Source organism: Dipodomys merriami, unplaced genomic scaffold, assembly GCF_024711535.1.
Source record: "Dipodomys merriami isolate MVZ:Mamm:240054 unplaced genomic scaffold, mDipMer1.0.p SCAF_121, whole genome shotgun sequence".
Taxonomy (NCBI): Eukaryota; Metazoa; Chordata; class Mammalia; order Rodentia; family Heteromyidae; genus Dipodomys; species Dipodomys merriami.
Genome location: NW_027202505.1, coordinates 178,454 through 196,197, shown reverse-complemented (window position 1 = coordinate 196,197; position 17,744 = coordinate 178,454). Strand labels below are relative to the sequence as shown.

Sequence of the window (17,744 nt, the reverse complement as noted above, 5' to 3'; positions counted from 1 at the left end):
GCCCTGGCCTCCCCACTTTTAAATAATAACATCTCTGCCAGAACTATGGCTCTACTTTTTCTCATCTATATATTTCTCCATAGCACTGTTTATTAATGAGTTTGCTGACCATCTTTCCTATATCCAAAAGGAAACTCTCGATAGTTTCTATATTTCTAGTTCTTGGCACCTACAACAGTAGCTAGCACAGAGGGAAAAAATGCTCAGGAAGTATTTATTAAATAAATGAATGAAGCAGGGCCCCGGTATCTTATGCCTGTAATTCTAGCTACTCAGGAGGCTGAGATCTGAGGATCATGGTTCAAAGCCAGCCCAGGCAGGAAAGGCCATGAGACTCTTTATCTCCAATAAACCACCAGAAAACTGGAAGTGGCACTGTGGCTCAGGGTAGAGTGCTAGCCTTGAGCTGAAGAGCTCAGGGACAGACCCAGAGTTCAAGCCCCACAACAACAACAAAAGAATAAGTGAATTTATAGTATGTTGTTCTTTCTACTTCATGTTTATCCTTCAATCCATCTTCTACCTCAGAATAATCTTCCTAAAGTGGAATTACACCATACTATTGCTTAAAATTCTTCAACAAGCCGGGAACCCGGAGCTCAGGTCTGTAATCCTAGCTATTCAGGAGGCTGAGATCTGAGGATTACAGTTCAAAGCCAGCCGGGGCAGGAAAGTCTGTGAGACTCTTATCTCCAATAAACCACTAGAAAACCAGAAGTGACGTTGTCGCTCAAGCAGTAGAGCACTTGCCTTGAGCTGAAGAGATGAGGGACAGCACCCAAGCCCAGAGTTCAAGCCCCATGACCCACACAATAAATAAATAAATAAATAAATAAATAAATAAATAAATAAATAAATAAATAAATAAATAAATTGTCAGCAGCTGCTTGTTATATTTAGGAGAAATATAATTTTAAAATGTATGTAAGTTGGAAATATGGCTTAGTGGTAGAGTGCTTGCCTAGCATGTGTAAAGCCCTGCGTTCCATTCCTCAGTACTTCATAAACAGAACAGAAGTGACACTGTTAGCCTTGGGCAAAAGAAGCTCAGGGATAGTATCCAGGCCCTGAGTTCAAGCCCCAGGACTGGCAAAAAAAATGTATATAAACCAGCCAACATTAAAGTTGTTATAATTAAGTAATGTTACACATGTAATGTTGCCAGGAAATGGACAAGGCCATGGTTTTAGTAGTGGCTGCAAAATGTTACTTAAAAAAAAAAAATCGGGCTGGGAAGGTGGGTCAGTGGTAGAGCACTTGCCTCGCATGCCTGAAGCCCTGGGTTCGATTCCTCAGCACCCCATAAACAGAAAGAGCCAGAAGTGGCGCTGTGGCTCAAGTGGTGGATCGTTCACTTTGAGCTGAAGAGCTCAGGGACAGCGCCCAGGCCCAGAGTTCAAGCCCCATGACTGGCAAAAAAAAAAAAAAAAAGCTGTACAATTAAAAAAAAAAAAAAAAGCTGTACAATTACCAGAACCAAAGTGGAATTTCTTGAATTAGTCAAATAAATACCTAACAGTTAAGTGCAAGGGACAAAGGAAACAGGCAATGGTTCTTTAAAGATATGGAGCACCTACTGCTTGTGTGGTTATTTGTTTCCATGCCTAGCCCATAAATACCCAATTACTTTGCAGAGTCATTGTATATACTAATTTGGGGGCACTTCAATGGAGAATCAAAGGATATGTAAATTATTTACACACCAGACAACAACTGAATTCCAAGTTCAGAGTTCCCTATTGTCTTAGATTTCTTGAATCTAACACTCTTGGTTTTATTTTGGGTAAAAGGAGAGGTGAATGCTGGCTGGACACCGTGTAATCTGGATTATATTTCCTCTAGGGGTCAGTTTCAGGGCTTCCAGAAGTTGGGTTTAGCCAGAAAATCATACCCCAAACAGGATGTTTTTCCAATTGGGCCTTATCCACAAAGTACTTTCCAAAGACAATTGCCTGGGGCTGGGAAGGGGGCTCAGTGGTAGAGTGCTTTCCTTGCATGCATGAGGCACTGGCTTTGATTCATTAGCAAAACATAATCAGAAAAAGCCGTAAGTGGCGCTGTGGCTCAAGTGGTAGAGCGCTAGCCTTGAGCTGAAGAGCTGAGGGACAGCGCCCAGACCCAGAGTTCAGGCCCCACGACGGACAAGAAAAAACAAACAAACAAAAAAAGACAATTGCCTGTTTCATAGGCACTGGTTCTAAACCGTGGCTACCTATTAGAGTTACTACATCTAACCCCCAGAGATAGTGTCTAATTTGGTTTTGGGTGGGGCCCAGATTCTTACCTTATAAAAAGTTTCTCAGTGATTCTAATACTTCTGCTAGGAGTGGAAACTACTATGGTACACTAGTGCCGGTGAGTTACAACTATAATCTTAACTACTCAGTAGGCTGGGATCTGAGGATCATAGTTCAAAGCCAGCCAAGGCAGAAAAGTCCATGTGAGGCTCTTATCTCCAATTAACCACTCAAAAATTGGAAATTAAGCTATAGCTCACTCAAGTGAAGAGAGCTAGCCTTGAGCACAAAGAGACTCAGGGACAGTGCCCAGGCCCTGAGTTCAAACCCCATGACAAAACAAAAACAAAAACAAAGAAACTACTGTTATAAATAGAGTGAAAGATTTGGAGGCTTTTGATGATAGGGGAAACAAAGTATATATAGAGTTCAAGCCTGATGTCAACACACACACACACACACACACACACACACACACACACACACACACACACACACACACACACATACACACACACAGAGTACTATTTAACAGTTCATCAAAATGTTAAACACAAATGTAATAGCCACAGAGAATATAAACTGAATGTCCATCAACTGATGATAGTATCTCCATGCAATAAAATATTTCAACCATTAAAAAATGAATGAAATAGGAGGTGGGGGGGGGGAGGATGGGAAGGGATGAGAAGGGGAAACAAAGGAGGAGGGTACAATGCTTGATCAGAAATGTACTCATTATCTTGCCCATGTAATTGTAACCCCTCTGTACAGTATTTTCACAATAAAAAAAATGAATGAAATATCAACAGATATTACAATATAAATGAACCTTGAAAACGAAAAAAAAAATCACATATTGTATGATTATACAAATAGGAAATGTCCAGAATTGGCAGATCCACACACTAGAAAGTAAATTAGTGGTTGTTGGGAATTAGAAAGAATGTCCAGGGGAACAGGAAAATGGAGTTGTTTGCTTGTGGATTCAGGGTTTATTTTTAAGATAATGAAAATGTCCTAAAATTAGGGAGTTGTGATGGCTAAACAACTCAAACTACTAAAGCCACTAAATTGCACACTTAGAAAGGGTGAATTTTGTGGTATGTAAATTATATCTTTTTGTTGTTGGTGGTGGTTGTGGAGCCTGAACTCTGGGCCTGCGCACTGTCCCTCAGCTCTCCAGCTGTAGACTAGCACTCTAACACTTGAGCCTCAGGCCCACTTCCGGCTTTTTCTGCTTATGTGGTGCTGAGGAATCCAACCCAGGGCCTCATGCATGCAAGGCAAGCACTCTACCACTGAGCCACCTTCCCAGCTCCTGTAAATTATATCTTTAAAGATGTTATTGCGGGTGCCAGTAGCTCATGTCTATAATCCTAGCTACTCAGGAGACTGAGATCTGAGGATGACAGTTCTAAGCCAGCCCAGGCAAGAAAGTCCATGAGACTCTCATTTCCAATAAACCACAAAGAAGCCAGAAGTGGAGGGATGAGTCAAGTGGTAAAGTGCTAGCTCCGAGCAAAGAAGTTCAGAAATAGCACACAAACCCTGAATTCAAGTCCAGGACTTACACAGACACAGACACAGACAGACAGACAGACAGACAGACAGACAGACAGACACACACACACACACACACACACACACACACACACACACACACACAAGATGTTATTTAAAAACAATAAATACTTATTTGATATACACAGTACTGTCTTCAGAAGTCATATGAGGCCAAACACTCAGGTACATATTTATAATTTCAGCTACTTGGGAAGAGACCAGTTTGATCCACAGTCCAAGGCTAGCCCATGGAAACAGCAAGATTGCATCTCAACAAACAATCTGGAAATGGTGGTTATGCCTATAATCACAGCTATGCAGAAAGAATAGATAAGTGACTCAAAGTGTAAGGCAGAAAGTTAGCAACCCTATTTGAAAATTACTAATGCAGGGGCTGGGAAGGTGGCTCAGTGGTAGAGTGCTTGCCTTGCATGCCTGAGGCCCTGGGTTCGATTCCTCAGCACCACATAAGCAAAAAGAAAAAAGCCAGAAGTGGCGCTGTGGCTCATGTGGTAGAGCGCTAGCCTTGAGCTGAAGAGCTGAGGGACAGCGCCCAGGCCCAGAGTTCAGGCCCCATGACCGGACCAAAAACAAAAAAGAAAGAAAAAAAGAAAATTACTAATGCAAAACAGGACTGGAGAGGTGACTCAAGCAGTTTTATTGCCTGCCTAGCAAGTGAGAAGTCCTGAGTTCCAGCCCTACTACAATCCTCCCCCCCCCTAAAAAAAAAACATATGAAATAATTAAGTTAATTCATCTGTCTTTTTTTTTAATTTTATTTTATTTGTGAACATACTGTACAGAGGGGTTACAATTACATGGACAGGACAATGCGTACATTTCTTACCAAGCATTGCAGCCTCCTCCTTTGTTTACCCTTCACATCCCTTCCCAGCCTCCCCCCTCCCCCCCATCTGTCTTTTTTTAAGTGTTGAGTTGTTTAGTTTTTTCTTTATTTTTTGTTTCATTTTTGTTGCTGTTGTTTTCTATCATACTATGTTAGCTTTGATTCTCTTAATTAACAAAAAGTCACTGGAGCCAAATACTGGTGGCTCACACATATAAATCCTAGCTACTCAGGAGGCTGAGACCTGAAGATCATGGTTCAAAGCCAACCCGGGCAGGAAAGTCTGTGAAACTTTTTTTTTTTTTTGGGTCCGGTCGTGGGGCCTGAACTCAGGGCCTGGGCACTGTCCCTCAGCTCTTCAAGGCTAGCGCGTTCTACCACTTGAGCCACAGTGCCACTTCTGACTTTTTTTCTTTTTGCTTATGTGGTGCTGGGGAATCGAACCCAAGGCCTCAGGCATGCAAGGCAAGCGCTCTACCACTTAGCCACCTTCCCAGCCCAAGTCTGTGAAACTTTTATCTCCAATAAAGCGGAAGTGGTGTTGTAGCTCAAGTGGTAGTACGCTAGCCTTGTGCTGAAGAGCTGAGAGGCAGCGCTCAGGCCCAGAGTTCAGGCCCTACGACTGGACCCCCCCCCCCCCCCGCAAAAAATAAAATACACAAATAAATAAATAAAGTTATACACTAACTCTAAGACATTTCTACCTTCTTTCTGTTTAGGCTGACCCAGCCCGAGGTGCACACACTGAATACAGTTTCTTACACATCTGGAAACATTCTGACACCTTTCCCCCAGCTTTCTTCTTTCCCAGCTCATAGGTATCCTCCTGGGCTAACTAGCAGGAAAAGTATCATAGGCCTGAGGTGCTCCATTTGCTCCATCTGCTTGAGAGCAACCAGATACATGGGCCCAAGGAAAAAGACCACTATTTTGTCAGAGGTTCCCTTATGTTTCCACAAAGAGAGCACCTAGGAGACCAATTTAGCAAAGGATACAGAAGAAACACGATTTTCTAGCTTTGGAGACAGACAAATCTGAACTTCCATCCTAGCTGTGTCACCAACAAGTTATATGAACACAGGAAAATCACTGAACTTTTAAGCTTACATCGTTTTATCTATACAATGGGTAGGACACCCTCCCTAAAGAGCCCAAATAAGGCTCAGATGTAATAACACAGTTAAAGGGCCCTGTACACTGTTTGTTCTTGTGCAAACATACTGCATTGTTATTGTGAGTATGATTGCTTCCTGTATGGCCAAATTAGCTAATGGATTTCCTGTACATAAGCCTGCATCTGCTTAGGTTCTAGATGCTAGGGTGGGTAGCCAAATTGAGTTTCCTCTTTCATCTAAACAGTTTATTTTGTGACTTGGCCTTGTTTCAGCTTGGACTGGCATTGAACAAGCTCCATCCAGGAAGTGCTGCCTGGCCAACCTGAGCCTTCTGAGATAAGAAGTTGGTAAATCATTATCTGGATCCTGTACATCAAAGATAAGGCCTTCTCTGTTCTTGCTCTGCTTCATCTCACCTCTCACTGTTCCCCCATTCTACTGTTCTTGCTTCTCCACTTTTGCTCATAAATGTGCCACTTTGTGTGTGTGTGTGTTGGGGGCGGCGGGTAACTCAGTGCCTTGAACTTGCTTAGCAGCCTTTCTACTACTTGAAACTGACCCTTAGCCATTTTTGCTTTATTATTATTTTTTTCTGATGGGGTTTCAAATTTTTGCCTAGCACTGTTTTAGGACAATAATCCTCCTAACTATAGTCTCCTGCATAATTGAGATTACAGATCTCAAACACCATGCCAAGCTCATTTGTTTAGATGGAGGTCTCACTAACTTTTACTCTGAACTAGCCTTGAACTTTGATTCTCCCAATCCCTACCTCCTAGGATTATGGGCATGAACCACCATACACACCTAGCTTCATAATTGTAACATTTTAGATTATGGTCCAAACTCTAGCCCAAGATCTACCTTGCTAGACCCTCAATACTCTATTAAGAGATTTACCCAGAACTCTATTTACTGGTCCCAAGAGTAAAATCTATTTGAATAATTTTCTCCTGTAACTTCTCTCAGTTCCAAGATCACAGAGCAACTTTCAAGAAACCATATGACTGATAGGTTTTGTAGAAGAGGAGGGAGTTACTGGTATGGTACCACCCGAATCCATAAACCTGATAGTCATGTTCTCAGATATGCATACACTATCGCATACACATTGCATATATGCATAATGGACACAAAGACTTGTACACACTGGAATCACACTCATTGATACACTTATGCATATACAAATACACAGTAACACATGCACCTTAGACTGGAAGGTGTTAGTGAGTAGGGAATGTGATTGGCTCTGATTTCCTTTTATTTCCTAAAGTCTGGGGCAGACAGGTTAGAAGTTGACTCAGGAATGTTTCTCTCATGGAGGTGTATCACCTTTCTGTTTTTGTTGACCCCTTGTATTGACTAAGATCATAAAAATAAGAAAAGGTACCTTTTATTGAATGTGATTCTGTGCCAAGTACAGTTTACCTGCTTAACTGTTGAGTCTTCACCCCAACTGTGCTGTGGGAACATTCCTGTCCTCGCCAGACTGTGAGATCACCTTAGTACAAACACCCAATTCCTGTGGAAGGATCTTAGTCATCAAACTTCTTCCTAGTTATTCCAAGGAGTACTTAAGAGTTGTCTCCCAGGAATTGAGGGGAAACTATTTCTGTTCCTTTGTTACAGCCATTTTTCTTGGGAACTTTCCCATTTCCTAGCACGCGTCACTGGAAGAGAGCGAAAGAGAAATGATCAGATCCTGTTTTGTTGCTGGGGCCCTGAAGTATGTTTCAAGTCTCACAAAGATTTCAATGCACACCATGCTCCAGCCCTTTTATAGCAGATGTTGTATGTGCTCTTCCCTTACCTTTGGGCCTTTTGTTAGATGTTCAAATTTCTACCTGCTTTCATTTGGAGTTACTTTCATAATGACAACTCAGTCCCAAAGTCTGTTGAGTAGGAGAAATTGGATGGAGAGATTAAAAATCCCTGGGCTAGTTCTCAACTAATGACTGATAGAAATGGGAAAAAATGTATATATTTGTATGTATATATTATATAAGTATATATAAATCTATATAACCATATATATGTATACATATATCTAGATATGTATTATGTATATATATATTTTTTTTTCCAGTTCCTCACTCTAGGCATGCAATCACTTAGCTTTACACACTTTCCCAGAGTTTCTCTCTGAGATTAAGCTCCAGTCACAGCGTTACATAACTTGATCATTCATTCCTTGGGGGATGAAGTACTAGTTTGAACTCCATTGGCAAAGTGGGTGCTCTACCACTTGAGCTTTATCAGCCCTTTTGCTTTTCCTATTTTTATGATGTTTACATTTTATCTATTCCTTCTTTGCCACCTCCACCACCTCCTCCCTCTCCCCCTCCTCCTCCTCCTCCTCTTCCTGTGTTATGGGGCTTGAACTCTGGGCCTGAGCACTGTCCCTCAGCTCTTCAGCTCAAGGCCAGTGCTCTACCACTTGAGCCACAGCACCACTTCCGATTTTCTGGTGGTTTATTGGTGATAAGAGTTTCATGGACTTTCTTGCCCCGGCTGCCTTTGAACTGTGATCCTCAGATCTCAGCCTCCTAAGTAGGTAGTATTACCGGCATGAGCCACTGGCATCCAGCTCCAATTTTGCTTCTTTCCTTATCTACTTCCCTATTTTTGTTTGTCTTTCTCTTCCTCTTCTGTGTAGGGTTCCTTAATCTTCTGCTTCTGTGGTCATGAGTTCCTTTAGCTTCTGTTTATCCTGGGATTTTTTTTTTTTTGGTTGTGGGGGCTGAACTCAGGCCTGGGCGCTGTCCCTCAGCTCTTCAGTTCATAGGCTCTACCACGTGAGCCACACTGCCACTTCTGGCTTTTTCTGTTTATGTGGTGCTGAGGAATCGAATCCAGGGCCTCATGCATGCAAGGTAAGCACTCTACCACTGAGCCACCTTCCCAGCCCCTAACTTTATTTTTTTGCCAGTTCTAGGGCTTGAACTCAGGGCCTGGTCACTGTCCTGAGCTTCATTTGCTCAAGGCTAGCACTCTATCACTTGAGCCACAGCGCCACTTCTGGCTTTTTCTGTTTATGTTGTACTGGGGAATGGAACCCAGGGCTTCTATTATTATTTGATAAATACAGAAATAAAAATGAATCTTCACGATCTTATTATGGAGTCTTTTATTTCCTTACTTCTCTAGGTGGGCTTGGAACTCCTCATTGAGTTTCTTCTATTGTTGTTGTTTTTCTTCTCATCATTTTCTTGTGTTCATAGCTCTATTTGTGTCTTTCTCACTCCAATTTAGTCTCTTCTGCGTTATCAGAGTCTTCTCTTTCACCAGTTTTTTTTTTTTTTTTTTTTTTTTAGGTCTGGTCCTGGGGCCTGAACTCTGGGCCTGGGCGCTGTCCCTCAGTTCTTGAGCTCAAGGCTAGCACTCTACCACTTGAGCCACAGCGCCACTTCTGGCTTTTTTCTTTTTGCTTATGTGGTGCTGAGGAATTGAACCAAGGGCCTCAGGCATGCAAGGCAAGCGCTCTACCACTGAGCCACCTTCCCAGCCCTTTAAAAAAGGTGTAGCCCAGGCTGGTCTCAAACTTGTGATCCTCCTGCCTCATCCTCCTCGTTGATTACCGGGTGTGTGCCACCACAGCTGGCTGTTATTTTTAGAACGATCCTCTTATTTGCATTTCCTGTGTGACTTGCCACTACACCAAGCTTTTTTTTTTTTTTTTGCTGGGTACTGGGGCTTGAACTCAGGGCCTTTGCACTTCCCTCAGCCTCTCTGTGCTCAAGGCTAGCATTCTGCCACGAGCCATAGTGCCACTTCCCACTTTTTCTGTTTATGTGGTGCTGAGGAACCCAGGGCTTCATTCATGATAGGCAAGCACCCTACCACTAAGCCACATTCCAGCCTAATAACTAATTCTTTTTTTATAATAATTTTTATTGAGATTAAATGATTATATACATTTCACAAATTTCAGTATTGTAGGATAGTGATACATTTTAACCTTCACAAGGCAAATTGTCATTATCTTGGTCTATAAAGTTTGTGAATTCTACAAACTTTCACAGTACAACTATTTCTCTGCATTGCTTAGTGTAAGCTGTTCCCTCTTCCCCTCTCCTTCCTTCCCTCCCATCGCTGCCCTTGAGTTGTTTAGTTCATTTTCTTTTTCTTTTCTTTTCTTTTTTTTTTTTTTTTGTCAGTGGTGGGGCTTGAACTCTGGGCTTGAGTGCTGTCCCTCAGCTCTTCAGCTCAAGGCAAGCGCTCTACCGCTTGAGCCACAGCGCCACTTCCATTTAGTTGATTTTCATCATTGTCCAGTGCAGCAATGTTCCCTGTTTCCTCTAATTCTGTGCGCTCCTACTAGCTTCCCTCAGATGTGTACATATAGATACCATATATGGTCAAGAACATGGAGTCATTTTGAAATTACATGACAAATTAAGTGGATGTCCTTTGTTTCTTGAGTCCCGTTTAATTTGTCATAGCTCCTTGAATTTTGGATTTAACATCCATATATCAGGGAGCCCATGTGCCATTTGTTTCTCTGATCTTGGCTTCACTCACTCAACATGATTTTCTCTAGTTCCATCCATTTCCCTCCAAATGCCATTTTTTTGTCCTTTCTAATGGCTGCATAGTATTCCATTGTATATAGGAATCACAATTTATGGATCCATTCAACTATAGTGGAGCATCTGGGTTGTTTCCAGCAATGAACATGAAGGTGCATGTGTTCTTGTATCCTGGTTCCTATTGCTCAGGGCAGATGCCTAGGAGTGGTATGGCTGGGTCATAGGGGAGGTCTGTATTTAGCTTTCTGAAGTGCCTCCAGACTGCTTTTCTAATTTTTTTTTTTTTTTTTTTTGGTCAGTTATGGGGCTTGAACTCTGGGCCTGGGTGCTGTCCTTCAGCTCTTCAGCTCAAGGCTAGTACTCTAGCCCTTGAGCCATTAGCACCACTTCTGGTTTTCTGGTGGTTTATTGGAGATGAGTTCCACAGATTTTCCTTGCCTAGGCTGGCTTTGAACTGTGATCATCAGATTTCAGCTTCCTGAGTAGCTAGGATTACAGGCATGAGCCACTGGTGCCCAGCCTCTAATTCTTTATTGATTTCTCTTTCCTTTCTTCCTTCCTTCCTTCCTTCCTTCTGGCACCTGGCCCCTTTTATATTTCTTCCCTCCTTCCCAGTATTTCTTTCTTTTTTTGTTTTTTTTTTTTTGCCGGTCATGGGGCCTGAACTCTGGGTCTGGGCACTGTCCCTCAGCTCTTCAGCTCAAGGCTAGCGCTCTACCACTGGAGCCATAGCGCCACTTCCGGCTTTTTCTGTTTATGTGGTGATGAGGAATTGAACCCAGGGCCTCATGCTTGCAAGGCATGCACTCTACTGCTGAGCTTCCTTCCCAGCCCCCTTCCCAGTATTTCTTGCACTTACTGATAAACTATTTGCTCTTAAATCCTTGTCCCAGGGTTTGTTTCTAGGGCATTTTTAAAAAAAAAATTTTTTTGGGTCCGGTCGTGGGGCCTGAACTCTAGGCCTGGGTGCTGTCCCTTAGCTCTTCAGCTCAAGGCTAGCGCTCTACCACTTGAGCCACAGTGCCACTTCCGGCTTTTTTCTTTTTGCTTATGTGGAGCTGAGGAATTGAACCCAGGGCCTCGAGTATGCAAGGCAAGTACTCTACCACTGAGCCACCTTCCCAGCCCTCTAGGGCATTTTAATTAAACTCTGTACCCCTCAAGGAGGTATTGACCCTCTGATATATATATATATATATATATATATATATATATATATATATATATATATATATATATATATATATATATATATAGGGACTGAGGCCTCTACCTTATCTGTTACAACCTGCCCTGTGCTCCTTAATCTGCCGATACTGGGAGCAACACAATAAGGAGACCAGACCATGGAAATGAAGTTTGGAACACCAAGGGACCTGTAGCTTTCCACTGGCAACAGATCCCTATGTTCCATTAACCAAGGTTTTTATTGATCGTGTGCAAGGAAGTAAGATACAAGGGTCAAAGGTGACAATATTTTGTATACCAGTAGTAGGTGACCTTCTTATTCTGGGAAGGAGAGCTAAACAGTAAACAGCCCAGAATTTGTATAAATCCAAGTCTACCTTTAGGCTCCCACACTTTCAGGTGGAATCTGAGTACCTATTAAGCTAGGAATGGATTGACCTTTCCAGGAAAACTTTCAGAGTTCCCATTGTGTATGGGGAAAGGCATTCCAAACTCCCAATCCTTTCAGGGTCTCACAGCTTGGATTTTCAGGCTCTCACACACAGATATGAGATTGAAACATGATTTTTTTGGTTTTGTTTTTGGTTGTTGTTTTTTTTTGGGGGTCTGGTCGTGGGGCCTGAACTCTGGGCCTGGGCACTGTCCCTCAGCTCTTCAGCTCAAGGCTAGTGCTCTACCAGTTGAGCCACAGCACCACTTCCAGCTTTATTCTTTTTGCTTATTGTGGTGCTGAGGAATCGAACCCAGGGCCTCATGCATGCAAGGCAAGCGCTCTACCACTGAGCCACCTTCCCAGCCCCTGATTTTTTTGGTTTTAAAAACAAAAATAAATACAAGGAGACAATGAAATAATATATTTGAAGAGTATTCCATCCTGATTTCTCAGTCCTTGAACTTATTATACAGTTCGTTTAGAGTACTTTAACACTTCTGGATAGATGACATCTCACTCTTATAACCATGATTTTCTAATCTGCTTTGCTCACAAGGCTTGATTGTCTCGGTTGTCTTTCACCATCATTCACCCATTGCATAGATTTTCTAAGCAAAGCTGTAATTACCTAAGCATTCTGGCCTATTAGGCCTTTCATCCACCCCAAGACTTTTGTGAAGATTATTTCAAAACACATAAAGATTACAGAATAATCATGTCTACCCTTATAAGGTTTTAGATAGTGAAGACTAATCTTTGAAGACTGGCTGGTTAACCAGCTGTGTTTGTAAACTTTTTTTACACACAGAACAGGGTTTGAGAATCCACATTAAGCCCCGGGAAATCCTTCAGAGTATCACATTCCAGTTTCAACGTACCCAAGACCTTTAAACTCTCATCAGTATTTTTTGTTTTGGTTTGGTTTGGTTTTTTGGTCGGTTGTGGGGCTTGAACTCTGGGCCTGGGGGCTCTGTCCCTCAGCTATTCAGCTCTAGGCTAGCGCTCTACCACTTGAACCAGGGCACCACTTCCAGCTTTTTCTGCTTATGTTGTGCTGAGGATTTGAACCCAGGGGCTCCTGCTTGCAAGGCAAGCACTCTACCACTGAGCCACCTTCCCAGCCCTTCTCATCAGCTTTTATTACTCTCAGAAGACTCATTGTAGATGGAGAGTGACTTAATCTAGCCCAAAGAGATTTTATGACTGTTATTGGCAACTTCACTAAGAAGTCATAATTCTCAGAGATAACTTCAAGCAACTGGCCTGAGATTTACCTTGTCATTATGAAATTATAAAGAAAAAATGCTAATAGCATGGAGATTATAACCATCCAACCTTGGGCTGAGGAACAGGTTGAACTCATTTATGAAGTAAGTTACATAGTCCACTTCCAGAAAAACAGTCATATCTTTTGAAGCTCCTAATTGTTTAGATAAGTCTATGTATGTGTGTATGTACCTAGGTATGTATTTGATTAATTAAAAAGGTATCTTGGGGCTGGGAAGGTGGCTCAGTAGTAGAGCACTTGCCTTGCATGCATGAGGCCCTGAGTTTGATTCCTCAGCACCACATAAGCAAAAAGAAAAAAAAAGCCGGAAGTGGCGCTGTGGCTCAAGTGGTAGAGTGCTAGCCGGACCCAAAAAAATAAAATAAAATAAAAATAAAAAGGTATCTTGTGGGCTGGGATGTAGCTCATTAGCAAAACATTTTTTTTGTGTGGGCCCTGTTGTGGGGCCTGAACTCTGGGCCTGGGCACTGTCCCTCAGCTCTTCAGCTCAAGGCTAGCTCTCTACCACTTGAGCCACAGCGCCACTTCTGGCTTTTTTCTTTTTGCTTATGTGGTGCTGAGGAATCAAACCCAGGGCCTCACGCATGCAAAGCAAGCGCTCTACCACTGAGCCACCTTCCCAGCCCCTCATTAGCAAAACATTTGCCTAGCAAGTACAACATCCTGGATTTGATCCCCAGTTCTAAAAACAAAAAGACAAAAAAAGTTTATATATATATATGAATATATAAGACTAGAAAGCCTGCAGGTGTTTGGATGGCAGATATTAGCTGGTTCCAGATGAAGCCTCTGTTGTGTCTTTTCAAAACCTTCCTACTTCCAATTTTATACAGTAATTTAAACAGATGAAACTCACCAGGTATAATGGTTACTTTAGATGTCAATTTAACTGTGTTAACAAACACAAATAACTGGCAAAATGGTTATTTACATATTATATATAATACCTACCTATAATATACATTATATAAAATGATACCTTGTATGACTGAATTAGAAAAATGTTGGATCAGTATACCAGAAAATCCTACCTCTTAGCCAGGGTTCTTCAGAGAGACAGAGTCAGTAGTTATAAATGATGATCAGTCCTAATCTGAAAATTCAAAGCTCCAAATGCTCTAAAATCTAAAATTCTTTGAGTGTCAAAATGGTACTACAAATAGGAAATTCTACCTTTGATCTCATATGACAGCAATCAAAATATAGAAATGTAAGAGGCAGACGTAGAGCATATTCCTATAATCCCAAATCCTTGGGAGGCAGCAGCAGGGAGACTAGAGTCTGAGGCTAGCCTGGAAAAATCGGAAGACATTATCTAAAAAACAAACTAAAAGCAAAAGCATAGCGTGTGTGGCTCAGATGATAGAGCACTTGGTAAGTGTGAGGTCCTGAGTTCAATCCCTGTATTGCAAAACAAAACATAACAAAAAATAAGACAAAACAGGACCCTAAAATATTGTACAAAATTAACTTCAGGTTGTATATAAGATATATATAAAATATAAATAAATGTATTTCATATTTATATTTGGATCCCATTTACAAGCTATCTCTTTAGTAAATGCATCTTTCTTTCTTTCTTTCTTTCTTTCTTTCTTTCTTTCTTTCTTTCTTTCTTTCTTTCTTTCTTTCTTTCTTTCTTTCTTTCTTTCTTTCTTTCTATCCTGCCGCTTGCATAATAGGCCTGGACGCTGTCCCTGCGCTCTTCAGCTCAAAGGCAAGAGCTCTATCGCTTGAGCCACAGTGCGACTTCCAGTTTTCTATTGGTTTATTGGAGATAAGAGTCTCAAGGATTTTCCTGGCCAGGCTGGCTTTGAATCTCAATCCTCAAATCTCATCCTCCTGAGTAGCCACCAGCACCAGCTTTCCAATTTTTTTAAAATCTGAATCTGAAATACTGGTTTTAAGCATCTAAGTTAGGGATACTGTATTTAGCCAGCTAGACAGACAAAAGGGGATTTAATAGAGGAATTGGCTCACATGCTTATGGAAGCTGAGACATCCTACAACAGGCAAGTTTAAGAACCTGAAATGCGGGCTGGGAAGATGGCTCAGTGGTAGAGCACTTGCCTTGCATGCCTGAGGCCCTGGGTTCAATTCCTCAGCACCACATAAGCAAAAAGAAAAAAGCCGGAAGTGGTCTGTGGCTCTAGTGGTAGAGCACTAGCCTTGAGCTGAAGAGCTGAGGGACAGCGCCCAGGCCCAGGGTTCAGGCCCATGACTGGACCCTCCCCCCCCCCCCAAAAAAAAAAACCTGAAATGCTGGTGATGTGGCTCAGTTGATGTCCAAAGCTTCAGGAAAGATAATGGTGTAGTTTTGGAGGCTGTGAACCATAGTGATGCCCAAGGGCAGAACAAGATAGTTCCAGGACGGGAGGGGGAGAAAGGGAGAAAGGTAGGGGAGAAAAAGAGAGGGAGTGCGGGAGAGTGGGGAGAGAAAGAGAGAGAAGGGGGAAAGAGAGCAAGAGAGAGAGAGAGAGAGAGAGAGAGAGAGATTTTTTTCTAGACTCAGGCCCTCAGCCAAATGATTGGATAATACCCATTCACATTGAGAATCTTCCCTATTCACCCCCACAGACTCACACATTCAATCATTTGCAAACACCCTCACAGACGTACTCAAATCAATAACTACCATTAGCTAAATATTTGGTAACATAGTTAAATTGGTACTAAAATAACCATTACACCTGGTGTGTCTCACCTGTTTAAATTGTTCTGTAAAACTGGAAGTAGGAAGAGTCTGTAAAGATGCAACAGATTCCTCATCTGGAACAGGCCAGTACCTGCCATTCAAACACCTGCAGGCTTTCTATTCTTATTTTTTTATTAATAACTTTTTTTATTGTGAAAATACCATACAGAGGGGTTACAATTACATGAGCAAGGTAATGAGTACATTTCTTATCAAGCATTGTTGCCTTCTCCTTTGTTTCCCCTTCCCATCTCCCCCCTCCTTCACCCCCCTCGCAGGCTTTCTATTCTTAAAGTTTTAAAATGTCCAGTGTAGTTGTTGGTATGTAGCACGTGTTTAATATATTATTTTTCAGAAATGAATGAATTTCAATAAAGTTTCTTTTTAAAAGTGATTAAAGAAAGTGGCTAGAGGAGAAGTGAGTTTTAGAATCAAGTCATCATTTTGTGAAGGAGGTCTGAGAACAAAGTAGGTCAAGTAAGTGGAGTGTGACTGTGTTTTGGTCTCAAAACAATCCCAGTTGCTTGGGGGACTGATGAGGAGTCTGTCTGGGCTTGAATTTCCTGTCTATCCCAACATCAGTTCTGAAGATCTAGTAGTACAAGTAGATCACCCCAGGTCCAGCCTTTCCCTCCCTCCCTCCCTCCCTTCCTTCCTTCTTTCCTTCCTTCCTTCCTTCCTTCCTTCCTTCCTTCCTTCCTTCCTTCCTTCCCCTTCCCTCTCCTCCCCTCCTCTCTTCTCCCTTCCTCTCCCTACCTCTTCCCTCTCTTCATCCCTTCCCCTTCTCTTCCTTTCCTGAAAGGCAAAGAAGTTCTCTATGTTGTAAAGTCAGTCTTGAATATCGGGGCTCAAGCAATCCTCCCACCTCAGTTTCACAATCAGATGGGACTACAGTGCGTGACACCATACCTATAATATTACTATTGATGTTGTTTTTATTAACATTATTATTTACAGTACATCATCCAAAGTGATTAACCCAAAGCCTCATGCATCCACTGCAGATGCTCCACTGCAGAGCTATGCCCTCTAGCTTGAGACTTTCTTTTTTTTTTCTTTTTGGTGATAATTGGTTGGTTTGAATTCAGGGCCTTGCATTTGCTAGGCAGAAGCTCTACCACTTAAGTTACGACCCAAACCCAAGAGATTATCTTTTTTTTTTTTCTATTGTGATTTTTTTTTTTTTGTCAGTCATGGGGCTGAACTACCGGCCTGGGTGCTGTCTTTGAGCATTTTTGCTCCAGGCTAGTGCTCTACCACTTTGAGCACTTCTGACTTTCTGGTGGTTAATTGGAGATAACAGTCTCACAGACATTCCTGCTTGGCCTGGCTTTGAACTGTGATTCTCAGATCTCTGCCTCCTGAGTAGCTAAGATTACAGGTGTGAGCTACTGGTGCTTGGTAAGATTATCCTTTTTTAAAAAAGATTTTACACAATAACCTCCCGAAAAATAAAATATTTAGGAATTAACCTAACCAAAGATGTAAAAGAACTATTTAATGAGAACTATAAAAAGTTAAAGAAAGAAATTGCAGAAGACACTAGGAAATGGAAAGACCTCCCATGCTCCTGGATAGGCCGACTTAATATAGTAAAGATGGTAATACTTCCAAAACTAATATACAAATTCAACGCAATTCCTATTAAAATCCCAATGACGTACATCTCTGAAATACAGAAAACAGTCCAAAAATTCATATGGAACAACAAAAGACCTAGAATAGCCAAAACAATTCTAGGGGATAAAGACAATATGGGAGGGCTATCCATGCCGAACTTCAAACTCTACTACAGAGCTATAATAACAAAGACAGCATGGTACTGGCACAAAAACAGACCCGAAGA

General features: G+C 41.8%; 1 protein-coding gene across 1 annotated transcript in view; it reads right to left on the bottom strand.

The window, feature by feature from the left end:
- Nucleotides 1-7,208, bottom strand: part of LOC138823613 (actin-binding protein IPP) — a 47,553-nt gene extending 40,345 nt beyond the window's left edge. The window contains exon 1 of the mRNA XM_070017013.1: nucleotides 7,194-7,208. The gene's annotated coding sequence lies outside the window, so the exon portion shown is untranslated. The remainder of the gene's footprint in view (nucleotides 1-7,193) is intronic.
- Nucleotides 7,209-17,744: the final 10,536 nt, after the last annotated feature.